Here is a 19,497-nt window from a genome sequence, read left to right as displayed (position 1 = left end):
GCTCTTTCCACAGCGACTCCGCGCCTCGGCACTAGAGATGGCCATACTTGGCAAACAGGGTATCGTTTTCTCTTTACGGATGCCCCCTTGTGCACCAGCACTCTCTCACCCTTCCTTCGATCGCTCCTTCAGATTTGGGTATCCATGCGACGTGCTATCAAACGCTCACCTCCCTCATGCCGTGAGGAGATTGAGCGCAAGCCTCTCATTTGGAATGATGTAGTTCTTGATTCTTCGGTTAATCCACCCCGTCAGCTTGGAGAGAGGACTCACATTGACTGGGCTGCTTGGGACACTGGCCCTGTTGCCTCTATGCGGTTGTTTCATGAGACACGTATGCTGGATGCAGATTTTGTGGCAGAACATTATGACATTGGTCGCGGGGTAATAGACAGACTGCTTGAGATTGGCTCCGCCATTCCTTCACACTGAGACGCAGTCATGCGAGGCACAGTTCAGATGCCTCGACATTGTGGCTGGGAAGGCCTCTTTTCTCAGAGCACTCTCTTATTAGTTCGTTTTGACACTATGCTGTTCACAGTTGATACTGACTACTCTTCGGGGATGCATGCTAGGCTGACATATGCTACTACTTCTCCGCGCCTTGTCTACCCAGATGCTCGCTGGGAGGCCATACGAGTAGTTGGCTCCCGCAGGAAGCGTCGTTGTGTTGACCCCCATTTCGCTTCCGCTAATGCTGCACTTTGGAGGCTTTGGGTGTGGGAGGGTCATACCCTATCTCAGCTTTATTGGGACCCTAGAGAGTGGCATTGGCCTCACTCTAACCCCACTGGCGCACATGTATCATTCTTTGAGTATACAGTCAGAATTGGAAGATTCGCATTGATGAGACAGCACCCAGAGCAGCCCACTCGTATGCGTTTCTTGTTACATTCAGGTCTCTCACATGCCTATCTACGGCAATTTTGGTCAGCCATCTGGGATTTACATGTGGCTCGTCGTATTTCCTTTTTCCTCTGGATGACTTCACATGCAGGACTTCTAGTTGGGACTTGGTTAGCTTCTATGGGTCACGATCCGTTATGTACTCGCTGTTCTTTGCGTCTACCTGAGTCACCTGCGCACTACCTTTGGTCATGCTCGTCTTCTCATGCAGTTTGGCTAGCAGTTTGCTTTTTACTTAGCAGAGCTGGTGTTCAGCATGGATTTCTCACTTGGGGATCTGTTTCCTGGTTGATGCCGATGCCCGGACCGCATCTTTTCTACGAGGGCTCAGACACAGATCCAGCTCTTATGCTTACCACGATTGGTTACCGACGAGGGACTTTGGCTATGCTACCACAGATTGCTTGGCAGGGGGATCCTCAGACACGTGATGAAATCTTCTCAGTCATCACTAGCATTGCACTTTGGAATGTTTGGAGAGCTCGTTGTCTTCATATTCTCAGTGCGGCACCTCAGCTCCTTCCGGATATCCTCACTGCCATTTGGCTGGACATCATTCACACCCTCATTTGGAAGTGAGATTCTTCCTCAGGTACATGTAGAGCAGCCGAGGCTCGTCGATTTGATTTCCTTCGGCGTTGGGCAAGATCTCCACTCTTCTTCACACTTACAGGTGGACGGATTGCATGGCATTATGCGCCTCCTCAGTGGTTCCTCCTCCACTCATCATATAGACCACCATGAGATTATTCTAGTCGAGTTGTCACTATAGTGGCTCTCAACCTTACATTCAGCTTGTACACCCCACGTGATAGGCTATTTTGGCATCCGTTGGGGATTATCTTGTACTTAGTAATATACAGCCCTGATTTTTCCAAAAAAAGAGAGAGAGAGAGAGAGAGAGAGAGAGAGAGAGAGAGAGAGAGAGAGAGAGAGAGAGAGAGAGAGTTGCACTAACTCCAATAGAGGAGTTGGAGCTGATGTTTCTGGAACAGAATTTAGAACGCGAAGCAAGAAATGCAAAAAGAATAGCAGACATGAATCGCAGACACGCAGAAGACAAAGCAGAAAGAGAAGCAGAAAGAAAGGCAAGACAAGAATAGAGAGACCGACACATGCAGGAGTTCTTGCGACTCTTTTCTCACGCCGGCACAGATGCAAGGGATTCAGGAGACGGAGACTCTCGTAGTCTCTTCTTCTCCAAAGCATGACACGCAGGATTTGCATGATTCTGAGAAGCATGATGATTTGATTGACAAGCATGATGAATTGAATGACAAGCATGATGATTTGCATGATCAAGATGTGATTTCTCACAAGCATGATGATTTGTATGAAGATGATGTGATTGTTCACAAGGATGATGTGGTAGTCGATGCTTTTTCTAGCGAAGCTAACATCGTTGCAGATTCGATCAATCACGAAGAACCGATCTTGGCTCTCGAGCCTAGGTCCAAAGAACTCCCTCAAGAAGAACCGATCTTGGCTCTCAAGCCTAGGTCTTAGGAACCCTCACAGGAAGTATTATGTGTTCGCATGATTGATACACACGCATTGTTCGAGTCTTTCATTCGTGATCGTTTCCTGTATTTTAGTCAGCGTCTTTATGTGATCCCTTTTCCTAGGCAGGACATATTGTACGTTGAGCACGTTTCACTCATGAATAAGCACGAATGTATGCGGATTTTTCATGAAAAGCTGAAAAGTATGCATTCAAGGAAGTCACATTCCATGTCTCTTCCTTGGCATGACACATTCGTAGAACGAGCACATGAAAGTATGAGCACGAAGCATGGGCATTTCCATTGTGAATTGCCACAGGTGATTGTTTTAGATCAAAAGAGAAAGATTCGATCTCATTGTTTGCATGTGTTTGATGAACGGTTTGACACTCTGTCTCTTTGTTCATCTACATTGCATGCACAGTCTTTTAGAAAGACAAGATTTTTTCTATTCACTTTACATGGAATGGGTATGTTCATGTTTTTGTGTTGGAAATGGTTTCAGGAATTTTCAGCCATGGAGATTCTTGAAGAAGAACGAAGCATGACTCTAGACGAAGTTGAAGCGTCGAAGGAGCCATAGAAGACTGTGTCTCGCTTTCAGCGCGGCCCAAAGAAGCAAGCGTTGCAGATCTTTATGAAGTTCAAGTACCGCACGACCCACACATTAGAGTGGGCCGGCGAAGAGTCCCTTCTAGGATTCCGGATGTTATCGGCGATCTTCCTCGACGTTATACAGTTCGGTACCAGTACCTCACTTTGAAAAAGAGGGGATGTCACGTGACACATACAACCCTATGTGTCCGTGGACAAGCTACAACACGACAATGGTTCAGTCAATCCAGTCAGTCTAGATTAGAAGTGTTCTGGCACTTTTGTGAATCTGTTCGTAGACCGTGCATGTCCAGACACTTAGTGTAGATGCATATCCTCTGGTTGTACACAGCATGATCATAAGCATTCCCATCAGAATCCTTCAGGGGAATTTTCCAGTGCACTTAGCCTATTTTCCCTATTTTTTGACATTTTTCACTTATTATTTTTAAGTGACTTTTGTTGGAAAGTAGGTAGGGCAAATTGAGTAAGTTTGTATATAAGCAAACCTAGGCTAGCACTAATTGGCAGAAGAGGCAGCAGGAGCCCAAGCTCAACAGGCAACTTCTTAGCAAGAACCCCCTTGGTGGTCTCCCTCTAAGCAAGAAGATCCCCATGCTAGTGTTTTCCCTCCACATCAACACTAGCGTTTTCAGTAAACACCATTGCCATAAGATCTCAGTCAGCTAGCGTTTTCTATCAAGAAGTTCGTCGCCAGAAGTTCCCAGCACCTAGCGTTTCCAGATTGCAGCCCTAGCGTTTTGGAGCCCAGATCGCCGTCCCTTCTGGCTAGCGTTTTTCAGCAATGAAGCAACATCAGTTTCAACCATAAAGACCATCAATTTTCAACCTACAAGAAGTGCAGTTTTCATAGCCATTTTGGCCCCGACATAGTAGTAGATTTTCAACCTTAAAGGATAGCAAATTAGCGTTTTCCCCTAGTGTTTTCAAGTGGAGCAGAATTCAGCCATCAACGTTTTGGACAACAGATAAAAGATTGTAGAAGATAGCTCATAGGTTGGTCTCGCCATCCCGTCGTCATCACCGACATAGCCTAGACTTGCATTAGTCACATGCATTCAGTTTGTACCAGTTTATGCAATCATAAGTAGACCACTCTCTCTGACGAGAGTGGGTGTTAGGTGCAGTAGAATGATTGTTTGCGCTTTGCTCAAGATGAGTTCTCCGAATTGTGCTCAAGGTTCCTTTTGTTCTTATGGAAGGTAGAGCCTTCCGTTCTTAATGAAAGAGTGCTATGATCACAAACAAAGTGAATAGACACTGTGCGTGCAAGTGTATGAGACTGAGAGATAGAGAGAAGAGAGATACGGCACCAGAGACGTTGTAAAACCCTCCTCCGAAGGCCCCACTCTCGTCGGCGAGAGTGGTCTACTTATTGATTGCACAATCTAGTACAATGGTGATGCATGAGACTGATGCAAGTCTAGGCTATGTCGACGATGACGATGAAGTCGACCTAAGGGCTGAAATCTACAATCTTTCTACTGCTGTTAAAAGACGCTATGGGCTGAAATCTGCTAATCTTCTATCTGCTGAATTCTGACTCTATGTCGGTGACGATGTCGATGGCGACGATGCGATGACGACGCGCTGAAAACGCAGATGTTGAAATCTGCGTTTTCCGGGCTGAAACTGTAAACCTTGCAGAAACTGGCCGTGTGGCGAGGAACTGCTGCGGGAAGGTGAGATCTTCGAGGTTCGGGACTTGATCTGCGAAGTCTAATTGCTGAAAACTGAAAACATTGGTCCTAGGTCTGATTCCGTCGCGATAGATCTGCAAAACGCTGAGGTTGCTGGCCAATGCAAAAACGCTAGGGCTGAAAATGGTGTTTCTGTTGCCGAGGTTCTGCAAATGCAAAAACGCTAGGCTGATCTGCTGTGGTCTTGTCGCCAGGGATTTGCAAGAGCAAAAAGCTGGCTGATCTGCGGTGTCTTGTTCAAAAACGCTAGCCAAGTTGTTGTGGAGCAAAAACGTTGGAAGCCTTTGGGGTCCTGCTGAGAAGGTGCCTGTTGAGTGGTGCTCCTACTTCCTCTTTTGCCAAATAGTGCTAGCTCTAGTTTGCTTATATACAAACTTAGCAAAATTGCCCTACCTACTTTTGTTGGAAAGTCACTTAAATTAATAAGTGAAAAATGTCAAAAATAGGGAAAATAGGCTAAATGCATTGGAAAATTTCCCTAACTGATTCTAATGGATTCTGATGGGAATTCTAATGATCATGCTGTGTGCAACCAGAGGATATGCATCTATACCAAGTGACTGGGAATGCACGGTCTACGAATAGACTCACAGAAGTGCCATATCACTTCTAAATCTAGACTGACTGGACTGACTGAACACTGATCATGCTATAGCTTGTCCACAGATACATAGGGTTGGATGTGTCACGCGACATCCCCTCCTTTTCAAAGTGAGGTACTGGTACCAAACTGTATGGCGTCTAGGGAGATCGCCAATGGTATCCGAAATCTTGGAAGGGACTCTTCGCCGGCCGACTCTGATGTGTGGGTCGTGCGGTACTTGAACTTCATAAAGGTTTGCAACGCTTGCTTCTTTGGGCCGTGCCGAAAGCGACAAAGTCTTCTGTGGCTCCTTCGATGTTTCAACTTTGTCTATAGTCGTGCTTCTTTCTTCTTCAAGAATCTCCATGGCTGAAAATTCCTGAAACCATTTCCAACAGAAAACCATGAACATACCTATTCCATGTAAAGTGAGTGGAAAAAATCTTGTCTTCGCTAAAGATTGTGTATGCAATGTAGATGAACATAGAGACGGAGTGACAACCCGTTCATCAAACACATGCAAACAATGAGATCGAATCTTTCTCTTATGATCTAAAGCAATCAACTGTGGCAAGTCACAACGGAAATGCCCATGCTCGGTGCTCATACTGTCATTTGCTCGTTCGGAAACTGTGTCATGCCAAGGAAGAGACATGGAATGTGACTTCCTTACATACATACTTTGCAGCTTTGCATGAAAAATCCGCATACATTCGTGCTCATCTGTGAGAGAAACGTGCTCAACATACAATATGTCATGCCTAGGAAAAGGGATCACATAAAGACGCTGACTAAAATACAGGAAACGATCACGAATGAAACACTCGAACAATGCGTCCGTATCAATCATGCGAACACATAATACTTCCTGTGAGGGTTCCTAGGACCTAGGCTCGAGAGCCAAGATCGATCCTTCGTGATTGATCGAATCTGCAACGAGGTTAGCTTCGCTAGAAAAAGCATCCACTAATACATTATCCTTGTGAACAATCACATCTTCTTCATGCAACTCATCATGCTTGTGAGAAATCACATCTTGATCATGCAAATCATCATGCTTGTCTTTATCATCCAAATTATTATGCAAATCATTGGCATCCAAATCATCATGCTTATCATTGTCATTCAAATCATCATCATGCTTCACACAATCATGCAAATCCTGTGTATCATGCTTGGGAGAAGAAGAGACTGAGAGAGTCTCCTTTCCCCAAATCTCTTGCATCTGTGCTTGAACCTGAGAATAGAGTCGCCAGAACTCTTTGTTTTGTCGGTCGCTTGTATTGCTTTTCTTTCTGCTTTGTCTTCTGCGTGTCAGCGATCCATTTCTGCTTTTCTTTCTGCGTGTCTACGTTTCATTTCTGCTTTTCTTTCTTTGCATTCACGATCAAATTCTGCCATTCTTTCTGCATTTCTTGCTTCGCGTTCTAACTTGCTTTCCATAAACATATGGTCTAAAGCCTCCATAGGAGTTTGTGCAATCCTTGACGTAGATTGGGAAGGGTGACGGTCGGAAAAACCTCCTGGTGGGGAAAATTCTTCTTCGCCTCTCTCATGCTCATCACCTTCAAGCGAAGTATCCATTCCGCTACGAGTGATGACCATTCTGAAGTCATGGGCTCTTGTGGGTTCTTGTGGTCTTGGGTTCTTAAGTTCACGAGGAACTTGGGTTCTTGAGGGTCTTGGTTCTTGAGGTTCTTAAGGTTTTCTTTCGCTTGCAAACCGTGTTTGAGAAGGATCTTCTCTTTACCCGAGTTCTACTCTTTTCCGTGGGCGCACCCCTTGGCGGCCTCTCGCTCACAGCAAGGTTGCTTTTTCCCACCTCACGTCGATTGACCGGCCGCTAAGTGCACGGTCTGCTCTCAATGAGTGGAAAGAGGCACAAGGGGAGGCTGGACAAGCCCTTCTTTCTTGGGATTCGTGTCACTCTTCAACAAAACACGATTAGGAATGGACACGCCTAAGCGAACTTGGGTTCGTGCGACCTCAACAAGCAAAAAAAAATTATGTGGCTCTTGTGGTTCTTTCCTTCACTGATACAAAACACTACCAAAGCTCTGATACCAATGTTAGGTGCAGCGGAATGATTGTTTGCGCTGTGCTCAAGATGAGTGCTCGAACTGTGCTCAAGGTTCCTTTTGTTCTTATGGAAGGTAGAGCCTTCAGTTCTTAATGAAAGAGTGCTATGATCACAAATAAAGTGAATGGACACTGTACGTGCAAGTGTATGAGACTGAGAGATAGAGAGAAGAGAGATACGACACCAGAGACGTTGGAAAACCCTCCTCCGAAGGCCCCACTCTCGTCGGCGAGAGTGGTCTACTTATTGATTGCACAATCTGGTACAATGGTGATGCATGAGAATGATGCAAGTCTAGGCTATGTCGACGATGACGACGGTGATGACGAAGTGGATCTAAGGGCTGAAATCTGCAATCTTTCTACTGCTGTTAAAAAACGCTATGGGCTGAAATCTACTAATCTTCTATCTGCTGAATTCTTACTCTATGTTGGTGACGATGTCGATGGCGACGATGCGATGACGACGCGCTGAAAACGCAGATGTTGAAATCTGCGTTTTTCGGGTTGAAACTGTAAACCTTGCGGAAACTGACCGTGTGGCGAGGAACTGTTGCGGGAAGGTGAGATCTGCGAGGTTCGGGACTTGATCTGCGAAGTCTAACTGTTGAAAACTGAAAACGCTGGTCCTAGGGCTGATTCTGTTGCGATAGATCTGCAAAACGTTGAGGTTGTTGGCAGATGCAAAAACTCTAGAGCTGAAAATGGTGTTTCTGTCGCCGAGGTTCTGCAAATGCAAAAACGCTAGGCTGATCTGCTATGGTCTTGTCGCCAGGGATCTACAAGAGCAAAAAGCTGGCTGATCTGCGGTGTCTTGTCCAAAAACGCTAGCCAAGGTGCTGTGTAGCAAAAACGCTAGAAGCCTTTGGGGTCTTGCTGAGAAGGTGCCTATTAAGCGGTGCTCCTGCTGCCTCTTTTGCCAAATAGTGCTAGCTCTAGTTTGCTTATATACAAACTTAGCAAAATTGCCCTACCTACTTTTGTTGGAAAGTCACTTAAATTAATAAGTGAAAAATGTCAAAAATAGGGAAAATAGGCTAAATGCACTTGAAAATTTCCCTAACTGATTCTAATGGATTCTGATGGGAATTCTGATGATCATGTTGTGTGCAACCAGAGGATATGCTTCTATACCAAGTGACTGGGCATGCACGGTCTACGAATAGACTCACAAAAGTGCGAGATCACTTCTAAATCTAGACTGACTGGACTGACTGAACCCTGATCATGCTATAGCTTGTCCACAGACACATAGGGTTGGATGTGTCACGTGACAGTGGGGCCTTCGGAGGAGGGTTTTACAACTTCTCTGGTGTCGTATCTCTCTTCTCTCTCTATCTCTGTCTCATACACTTGCACGCACAATGTCCATTCACTTTGTTTGTGATCATAGCATTCTCTCATTAAGAAAGGAAGGCTCTACCTTCTATAAGAAAAAAGGAACCTTGAGCACAATTCGGAGCACTCATCTTGAGCAAAGTGCAAACATTCATTCCGCTGCACCTAACATGTGCAGTCCCTTCTGCACCAGATTCAACCTGCTGACTTTCGGGAACTCTTGGAATAGCCAATGCTAGACCAAAAGCGTCAAGGTAAAGTTTCAACTCTGAGGAGTATTTGCTAGGTCCTCCTCCATTCATTTTGCATTCAATGCCGGATGGTTCTTAACTAAGAACTACCGTTCACTTTACCTTTCTCTTTCTTTTGGATTATATGTTTCTTCGAGTATCTCTTCATTCTCTTCCACTTCAGGTTCATTCAGGAGCTGTCATTGCTCCAAAGTCATCATTATTATCTCTTTCTCAAACCTGTTATCTTTTTACAAATAGAAGATTCTTCCATTAGTTTTATTCAAAATTCATGATACTTATCGGGTTCATTCTGGAGCGGTCATTGCTCCCAATTTGTCATCCATTATCATGGATTTCACATGTTATCTGCACACAACTAGCAAGTTCTTCCAATGACCATTAATCTTATACATAAATTAGAGTCATCTTCGTAAATTTCTATTTCAAAGTTCTTCATTCACACACTTAGTTCGTACATAACACAGTGTTTCATCATCTATTCATCTCATCCATCCAGAAGTCTTGATGCACCTAGATCCCTGTGTGGCCATCTCATCCCGCAAGAACTCTTGATGCGCTCACCACAGTATCTAGTCATCTCATTCATATGGGAATCTTGATGCACTAGAATCATTCAACATGCCTCATCATCCATTCATTCAAATTCATCATTTTAATCTTGAATCGACAGATCCATTCTTGAGCTTCCGTCGCTCTCGATCTCACCATCTCATCCTGGATTTCACCTGTAAAATAGGCAAGGAGATTGCTCACCTCATTGCAAAAGAGTGGATGTCTAGCTCCATGCTTCTCAATTCATACAGATGTGAGTTCCTTGCTCCTATTTCCGGATTTCTGTCACAAACAACCAGATTGTCAGTACATCAATATCCCTTTCAGTGTTCTTTCTAGTATCTGGTTCATCTTCTGGTCAACGGTTCTGTTATAGCTCTTCCTGCGAGTAAAGCTTCTGCTTTTCTGTACTCGTCTAACCTGTCAGCTTTCCACCCCGTCCTGAGAGGAGACTCAATGGCCTCACGTCATCTCGAGTGAATCTCATCAATTGGGTAATTCTTCAGGTGTTTCGTAAATCTCGGATCTCTTGAGTACTTGATCAACCATTTCACACATGTGTCAACCTGCAATTAACTCTTGTACTTTGCTCTGGCAAACTTCTTCGTCGAAAAAAAAAAACAAAAAAAAGTTGCCCAAATCTTCATTCTTTTCTTCAGTTCACGCTGAGAGGTGTTATCAGAGATTCTCCACAAGGACGTATGTGTAATCTGGGATTCTTTTTGGCTTATGCCTTGTAAGACAAAGCGATGAAGACGGGAGCACACGCCTGAAGGTCTGATACCACTGTCACGGGATGAAGAGCACCATGTGCTAACGAAGAAAGAACAATTTCTAAAATTGTGCCCGAGTGCCTTGTCTGCTCTTTGATAGGACCGGTATGCTCTGAGAAAAGCACATGCTTGATGCTTTGATACCACTGTCACTGGACTCTGGCACCCCAAGTTGGAAATTTGCACGACATACGAGAGAATCACTTAAAATACTTCACAACTTTAAGAATCACAATTCATTTTGGACGACACGGCCCGAAGTAATTCCGTGCTCAGTGAGATTGGTCCCAAAGATTGGCGCCCCTTTCGGTATTTCTTTTATCTTAATGCTTAATCAAAGTACAACTCCCGTGGGTCCTCGGCTCTCAGGCTCTGCGTCCAGATGCCTTGAAGAGTGAGCCCCTTAAGTTCCTTATATTCTTACAAAGGGATGCCAAAAGCAGAGCCCCAAAAGCATTTAAGCTCAAAAGCAAGATATCCCAAAAGCAACTGGTCATCAAAAGCTGCCAAAAAGCACCATCGCAATTTACAAAATTCCATACAGCCCTGCCGCGTCAGGAGCCAACGTGAAACGCGGAAATCCGTACGATCTCCCTGGTCAGCCTGCCAGCGTTTTTTGCGGGATTCCGTATTGTTGCCACGTGGCTTGAGGTCCGTACAGCCAATTTGCCACGTCATCATTTTGTGACAACTTGACCTTTTGGCATACTAAACAATTGCGAACAAAGTCATCCACATCCTTTTTAAGCCTCGGCCAATAGAAGTAATGCTCAACACACTTCAAGGTGGTATCTATACTGCGGTGACCTGTAAAAGGTGGACAATGGCACTCTGTCAAGACCTTTTCCCTCAAAGGCTTTGTAACACACATCGTCCCCCCATTCTGTATGGTGGTAAAAATGTCAGCAAAACCGTATCCTCAATGCTTCTGTGATGAATTGTGGAAATAGCTAGAACTAAGGGCTTTCGAGACAATGCGTCTGCCACTAAATTTTTCTGTCCCTAAACATGGACTGCTTTTTTGAAAGCTGCTTTTGTGATAAGAAGTAGCGTAAACTTTGATGATCCGTTAAAACTGTAAAGTCAGCTCCAAGTAAATGGTGTCGCCACTGATCACTGCCAATAGCTATTTTTCATATATTTGTGCTACCAATTTTGGCCATGAAAACATTCTGCTTTCATAAGCAATGACATATCAAAACTGCTCCAAGACTATGACCACAAGCATCACAGTAGACTTCGAATGGCTTTGCAAGTCTGGCAAAGCCACCAACATTGGTCCGATAGTCAATTTTTCTTTCAAAGTATGAAAAGCATTCGCCTCTGTAGGTCCCCACATAAAAGGGACTGCTTTTTGGTTCAATAAATGCAAAGGAGAAACTATCTCTATAAATCTTCAAATGAGCCACTGATAATATGAGCACAAGCCCAGATAAGCTTCGAACCTCGTGAACATTCTTCAAATCAGGCCAATAGTCTCAATTTTGATCGGGTCTATCTTTACCCCTTATGTTGAGACGATGTGTCCCAAGAAATGTATCTCAAGCAAGAAAAAAAACTCGCTCTTTTTCGGTTTTATAACCAACTTATGATTCCGTAGTGCCTGGAAAAACTTTCAAGAGGTGGTGTTTGTATTCTGCTTCATTCTTGAGGAAGATGATAATGTTGTCAAAGAAAGTGCCCACAATTGATTGGTACTCTTTGAAAATCCAATCGATCATGCGGTTGAATGTAATCGGAGCATTCGTAAGGCCAAAGGGCACCATCAAAATATTCATGTAAACCAAAAGTCGGCCTGAAAGCTGTCTTGTAGATGTCTCTAGAAGTATGCGGATTTGATGATGTCACGAGGACGTGGCAACTGCTAACCTTAGTTGTTGGTTTCTTTGCGATGATTTTTATTTAATCATTGGGACCCTCTTTTTGAAGTTGCAACTGGCCGGACATCTTATGGCCAATGTGAAATGGTCGACGACCGAGAGTTTCATCCGCAGACGGGAAGGCCTTGTCACCATGAGGGAGTAGGAGTAGAGGAAGGCATGAACCTATGCAAGAGAAAAGCGCTTTCAGGAACTAAAGCCAGATCAGCCCAAGGGTTTCGTACCGTTAGTTTGGGAGTAATTCACGGATTTGAGAGTGGTAGACTCGAGTTGGGATCAGGGAGTTGAGATTCCCAAGAAAGGAACTCCCGTCTAGGAAAACAGAGTTGATGCTAAGATCATTTGCGGGAAGAGGACTCGGGGAGTAGAGTCGGGAAAGAGGTTTAGGGATGCCATGTTGTGAGTCTGGAAGGCGAGATCCAAAGGCAGGAACCTTGGTTCTCGAGGATTCTGAGTAAGGTACAGATGTTCATGGGAATAGGGTTTTTACCGTGAGAATAGGAAGCCGAGGCTTCCGAGCACCATCAAGTCTAATCTAAAACAAACATGGTAATAAGTTCGGTTCAAGTGCTTGTATATACTTCTCTTCAGTAATAAGATGCTCTTTTTTGTGGGGGTGGGGGGGCAACCCATCTTCTGGTCCCTAGTACTGTGTCGACTCTCTCTCTCTCTCTCTCTCTACATATATCAATTCGCTTCAATATATTAAGTGATCGACTCTATTTATGCGAGTATATTTGATATTGTTATGTGTCCCTGTTTGTAACAATACTTGTTGAAACCGCCAGGTGCTTGAGGGTGATGTTGATGGAAAAACGTTGTTAACATACAAATGACAAGGAAAACAAGTGCCTCTATTGCCTTGCACGAGTCACACCGTCGAAAGGAAGAACTATTGCATCGCCGAAACCACCTGTGATAAGCAGCTGTAAAGATTTATGAAGAACCCTTCTAGCATGAAGCACACTTGGAATTAGGGGAAACCAAGGACATAAAGATGTAGCTTGTTTCGAGTAGATATCTGTAGAGCATCCATAGGCTAAACCCAGATAAAAGATGAGAGAGATATGGCCACACGAAGTTGGGGGTGTATTCTCTTTTGCTAAAAAATGAGCTCTCTGGAAAGTTTGCAGGTGTTGTAGCTATAAAATGGGGCCTCTTTGGATCTTTTATTCCAAGAGATTTCTTCTCTCTCCTCAGCCGACAAGGCTCTCTTGCAAGGCTCTATTTAATTGGTCCAATTTTGGCCTCATTTGGGTAGGAAATGGGGCAGCCTGTGACTTTTGGGCCAAGGAAAGGGTGGGAGCTAGTGTCCAGGGGGCCAAAAAATGGGCCAGGCGCCTGGGCAGGCAGTGGGAACTCAAAATCGCGCCTCTTTATCCCCCAAGTGTCCACGAACCCCATAGCCAAAGCTTGGGAGAGCTCCTCTCTCCTATGATACACCTCTAATGGACACCCCATCCTCCCCTTATACCCCCCATTTCCTCCTTCCCCCTTCCCATGTGGGATAATCCCAGTGCCACATGGCATCCTCCTCTTGCACTTCTCCAACTCTTTACTCCCCCCACAAAAAATTTCTAGCTTGACCCCTTCTCAGGACCAACTTCTCAGGAGCATAGTGCACTGCTCCGACCACCAAATGCGACGCCGTAAAGCACGGCTCGGAGCCCATTACTTCAGCTATCTCACATAAGAGATTGCAAACCTGTTCCGCAAATGGTACTAACAAGCTCACAAAAGGGCATGTGAATTGTCAGAATAGGCAACGGAAGATGCAATGAAGACAAGAATTGGCCTTTGATTAGGTGGACACCTCGACTCTGATAAGATCTTGTGACACTAGAGATCATTTGCAATGCTAGGTGCATGAACAAGGCAATTGTCGAGAAGAGAGTTTACTCAGAGAGAGAGAGAGAGAGAGAGAGAGAGAGAGAGAGAGAGAGAGAGAGAGAGAGAGAGAGAGAGAGAGAGAGAGAGAGAGAGAGAGAGAGGGGAGAGGAGAGAGGGGGGGGGGGGGGGGGGGGGGGGGGGGGGGGGGGGGGGGGGGGGGGGGGGGGAAAGGCTCTCCATGTTGATAGCAAATTGCTCATACAAGTAACAAAGGGTGGTTCAACACAAATCTGACATGCCTCAATGGATACACCCAAGGTACGCACAATTGCTTCTGCTATCTCGTGCACATTAGACCATTGACACAGCCTTAGCATAAGCTACCATAGCCTCCTATGAAAGTAAGGCTCTGGTGGGATCTCCTCCTAGCAAGAGAACTGATCTGGAGGGAAGGACGTGTCTCAAGGGCATGGCTGTCCTCCAGAGAGCATGGAACATGTAACAAGCTTGGACACTCCAAGCGAGAAATCGATAGCAACACACGAAGAGAAACTTCATAATCACTACACTTTGAGAGAGAGAGAGAGAGAGAGAGAGAGAGAGAGAGAGAGAGAGAGAGAGAGAGAGAGAGAGAGAGAGAGAGAGAGAGAGAGAGAGAGAGAGAGAGAGAGATGTAGTTCTGTGCCCAGAGAGATTGGCCCAAAGACTAGTGTCCCTTTTGGTATTTCTTTTTCATTAATCATTGCAAAGTACACTGTACAACTTCTGCGGGTCCTCGACTCTCAGGCTTTGCGTCTGTCACAAACTTGTGACATGGCGTGCCCACAACACACACATACTCTCTCTGCTGCCTGCTCCCGAAAACAGCGACTGCATGCTGACGTGATAGGTCCTATACGGACGCCTGCAAATTGTGGCGCAATATGCGGCAGATTTGGACAGCTTTTGGGCCTTGCTTTTACTACGCAAGGGAGTTAGAGAGAAGTTTTTTTCTTTATTTTGGGGCTCAAGAGAGCTTGAGAGAGAGCTTTTGAGCTTACCAGCTTTTGGGGCTTTGCTTTTGGCATCCCTTGTACTCTTTAAATAAGCAGGTAGGCCTCTCACAACTCTGAGCATCTGGACGCAGAGTCTGAGTGTGAGCGTGTGCCTGCACTCGTACTTTGACACAGATTAATACAAATAGAAATACCGAGAGGGGCGCCAGTCTTTGGGGCCAATATCTCTTGGCACGGAACTCCGCCGGGCAGTGTCGAATAAATTGTGAACTGTGAACTGTTTTGAAGTAATCTTTTGTGGTGCTGAGGTAGATTCTCGACTTGGAGTGTCCAAGTCTGTTACAGTGGTATCAGAGCGCGGCCGATTTCTCTCCTACGGGAAATCCGATCCTTTTTACGCGGCACCTATGGCTTTAGGCAAAGATTAGTCGACTCCCTCTGCATCCAGAGATGCGGAAAGGGATCACAACGAAGATTCACGCGAGTACGGCCCGCCTCGGCCTACTTAGGCGGAGCGTCAAGAGATGGAGCGTCAACAAATGATCGGCGATGCAACAAAGCTGATGCTTAATTTTGCGAAGGACCCGAAATTGGCAAAATATATGAGCCAGACTTCCTTCGAGGAGGTGCACATGCAGTGGCAAAAGACCCCAAAACCACCCCCCAAACCCGCTCTCAAGAAACCTCCTACCCCAGGAAGTATACAGAGCAAGAATTAGAAGAGGTGGTTGATGCGCGAATTGCTCAGCTTTTTGAAAGGCACTGACTTCCCCGGTTATTTGGGTCGTCAGTCTACTTTAAAAAAGGCAAGAAAGCAGAAGAAGCGTGTTCGATTTGAAGGAGTATCCAGTTCTTCTTCTTTTTCTTCTGACAGTTCTTCTAGCTCATCTGACTCAAGCGAAGAAGAAAGAAAAGGCAAAAAGCGAAGCAAAAAGCAACGCTTCGGAAAGGGCAAGAAAAAGGCAAAGAAGTCTAAATCTCGCCCCATGATTGACAGTTCTACAGAGGACTCGTCTACAGACAGTTCGGACTCTGATGACAGCAACTTTTAAGCAAAGAAGAAGAATTTTTATAAAGCCAACTAGTACGACTTTCTGGAAGACAAAAGCAAGAAAGTCCAAGAGTTTAAGAAAGGTGGACAATCACACGTTTTTTGGTTATAGAGATGCTTCCAAGGCTTTGTCTTTTGTCCAATAGTTTGACATCGCTTTCGCGGGAGGGCAGAGCACTCTAAGATTTGTAGAGCTGCCCATTACTTTAAGGGGAATGCTCGAACTTGGTGGTCCACGCTTCTATTAAACAAGACAGTGCCTGTTAAATGGCTGAAATTCAAGAGGCTTTTTATTTTTTCTTGACCGACTCGAGAGTATGAACGTGATATACGAACTGCTTGGAATTATCTTCGGATGACCAAGAAGGATACAGTTGACGCTCATTGCGAGAGATTCTGGAGCTCTTTTCTACCTGTCTCTTCATTTAAGAAGATCTCGTTCAAGGAACAGATTGAGCGGTTTACCTTGGGTCTTCCTACAGAGATCCGAGATCACTGCTTGGAACAAAAGTCAACTTCCATTTAGGAGTTGATGAGTCATGCGAAATGGGGTTTTGCCATTCACTCAGGCAGTTTGACCTACCTCACTAATGAGATCATGACGCAGAGAGCCGAACAGACTTCGACAAATGAAAGTAGAAAGAGGAAGAGCAACCCAAAAAAGAAAGATGCACGACCCAAACTCACGCCTTAGGAGAGAGCTCGCTACATCAAGGAAGGGAAATGCTTTGGATGCTGGGAAACTGGACATATCTCCGCGAAGTGCCCTAAAAAGACACAGAACGACAAGGACGACGAGAGGCCTGAGAGTTCGAGAGCAGCTAAGGACCGTGGAAGAAAAGGCAAGATGAAAACAAGACTGGTTCCAGATTGTGTGGGTACCGATCCCAGCACGATAAACGAGAGTACAAAACTTTATCGAGCTTGGGGCAAAGTGAAAGACCAAGAAGCCCTGATTTTCTTTGATGGAGGAGCCAAGGCCAACTTCATTTCACTGGAATTGGCGGCGCGGCTCCAGATCACTCCCGATCGGATGGGACCACTTGCACAGGCTGTTCTAGCGGCACCCGGCAGGGACGTAGTCATTACACCTGTCATTGGCAAACTTCGGTTGCATTGTTAGGGGTATTTGGGACATGAGGACTTTTACATAATGCCTTTGGAAGGTTGTTGTGTCCTTTTGGGAATTCCCTAGTACCACAAGAACAACGCCGTGGTCGACTATCGGGCGAGGAAAGCGACACTGAGCACAGAGAAGGGCAGAACCATTGTACTCGATATAAAACTTAAGGGCAAGTCTGTCCCTATGGTATCGGCTTCGGCCATCTCTAAATTAATGAAATCCAGTCTGTTTGTTTACTCGATCTTTTTGAAAGAGTTGAGTGATGAGGATAGGACAAATATGTCTGAACTTGATAAAGAACGCCAAGATTTTCTCCACTCTCATACCGATTGCTTCTGAGAGGGCCTGCTAGGCGAGTTACCACCCGCTCGTCGTGAAGATCATACCATTGATCTTACCATTGATTTGAAACCTGGAAGCACACCACTGAACCAGCCACCTTACCGTGTGAGCCAAGCCTAGAACGATGAAATTATGAACCAAGTGAAAGACCTCTTGGAAAAGGGTCTTGTCCAGCCTAGTACTTCACCGTATTGCTCTCCAGTGTTATTGGTATTGAAGAAAGACGGATCTTGGAGAATGTGCATCGATTATAGAGCTCTCAACAAAATCACCATCAAGAACAGATTTCCGATTCCTAGTATCGATGATATACTTGACAGATTACAGGGATCCTCGTGCTTTAGCAGGATCAATTTGAAGAGTGGATATCATCAGATCCGAATCGCATCGGGAGACGTCTACAAGACAACCTCTCGGACGACTTTTGGGTTATTTGAGTTTTTGGTGATGCCTTTTGGCTTAACCAATGCTCCTGCGACATTTAACCGGATGATGGACATGATTTTTCGAGAGTACAGGCTATTTGTTGGCACTTTCTTTGACGATATCATTGTTTTCTCCAAGGATGAGGCAGAACATAGAGATCATCTGCTTCAAGTCTTTCAGGCATTACCGGATCACAAGTTAGTGATTAATGCAAAGAAAAGTGAATTTTTCCTACCAGAGATGCACTTTTTGGGACACATTGTCTCAGAGGAGGAGTGCAGATGGATCCGGCCAAGATAGAGACTATCCGTGATTGGCCCGATTTGAAGAATTTCCATGATGTAAGAAGCTTCTTGGGATTGTGTTCGTACTACAGGCAGTTCATACGAAAGTTTGCAGAGGTTGCTTCCCCTTTGCATATCTTGACATAGAAAGGAGTCCCTTTCTCGTGGGGACCCACAGAGGTGACTGCCTTTCAGACATTGAAAGAGAAATTGACTACGGGACCAGTTTTGACTTTGCCAGACTTGCAGAAGTCATTTGAAGTATATTGTGATGCTTGTGGTCGTAGTCTGGGTGTGGTCTTAATGCAAGAAGGCCATGTCATTGCTTACAAGAGCCGATCGTTCTCAAGGCCGGAATTGACAACACAGATTTATGAGAAAGAGCTTTTGGTGGTTATCCATGCTCTTTATAACCGGCCTTTACAACGTAGAGGGCCGTACTAATTCAATTACCTGTTAAGTTTACACAGAGCACTGAGAAGGGAAGAGGGGACAGTTGCCTCCAGCGACTAGAATGTCACTGCGCACACGAGACCGACACCCTGTAGGCCCCAAAGATTGGCGCCCCTTTCGGTATTTCTTTATTCAAATTAAGGTAGACGATCCGACCACTTAGCACAAGCTATCACAAAGCTATCCAAACCTGGCGAGGGCTGAAAACCTACGGCTGAAAACGCAGGTTTTCGACCTGATTTCGGCAGCATAACGGTGCAAAAACCCTTGTAGGTCAAAAGCACCTGTCTAGGACGGATTCCCTCGCTATCTGGAAGCTTTTTGGTGAGCTGTCACAGAAATTCAGCGGCTGTAATTCTCTGTTTTTCACTGCTGGGTGCCCAAAAGCCTGTACACACATCCCAAGGCTCTCACGAGGCTCCCCCGATGTTCCCTTGTAGTTTAGGTGCGAAACCCTAAACCTGCAGAAAAACACAGCAGGCGGTAATTCCCTGTTTCGGATCATTTTTAGTGGAGCGAACACGCCTACGCATGTCCCAAGGGCTCCCGCACACAATGGGACAGTTCCCCAGTGAATTGGACGAGTTTTAACTTTTCATGCGAGAAAACTCTCCGAACTCGCAATCTTTCGCGATGGAACTGTGCGTACCTGTGGAGGATTAGCAATTAGCTGATCCGGTTCTTGTTCAGAAGGCTCTTGCCTTGGCAAACGTGCATAAACCCCCAGAACTGTACATGTTCATTTGAGTAGCCCAACTAGTGGGGCATTACTATATGTGCCAAAGGGGGGAGAGAGATGCACGAGAGCAAA

At 45.3% G+C, this 19,497-nt stretch overlaps 1 protein-coding gene across 1 annotated transcript in view; it reads left to right on the top strand.

Annotated features, from left to right (window-relative positions):
* The window catches only part of LOC147434054 (uncharacterized), a 46,142-nt gene that overhangs the window by 14,760 nt on the left and 11,885 nt on the right, over window positions 1-19,497 (top strand). The window lies entirely within an intron of this gene.

This window comes from Adiantum capillus-veneris, chromosome 19 (genome assembly GCF_014529385.1).
Source record: "Adiantum capillus-veneris isolate H3 chromosome 19, ASM1452938v2, whole genome shotgun sequence".
NCBI classification, from domain to species: Eukaryota; Viridiplantae; Streptophyta; class Polypodiopsida; order Polypodiales; family Pteridaceae; genus Adiantum; species Adiantum capillus-veneris.
The sequence above is the reverse complement of the archived record's forward strand: the minus strand, read 5'-3'. Positions and strand labels throughout refer to the sequence as shown.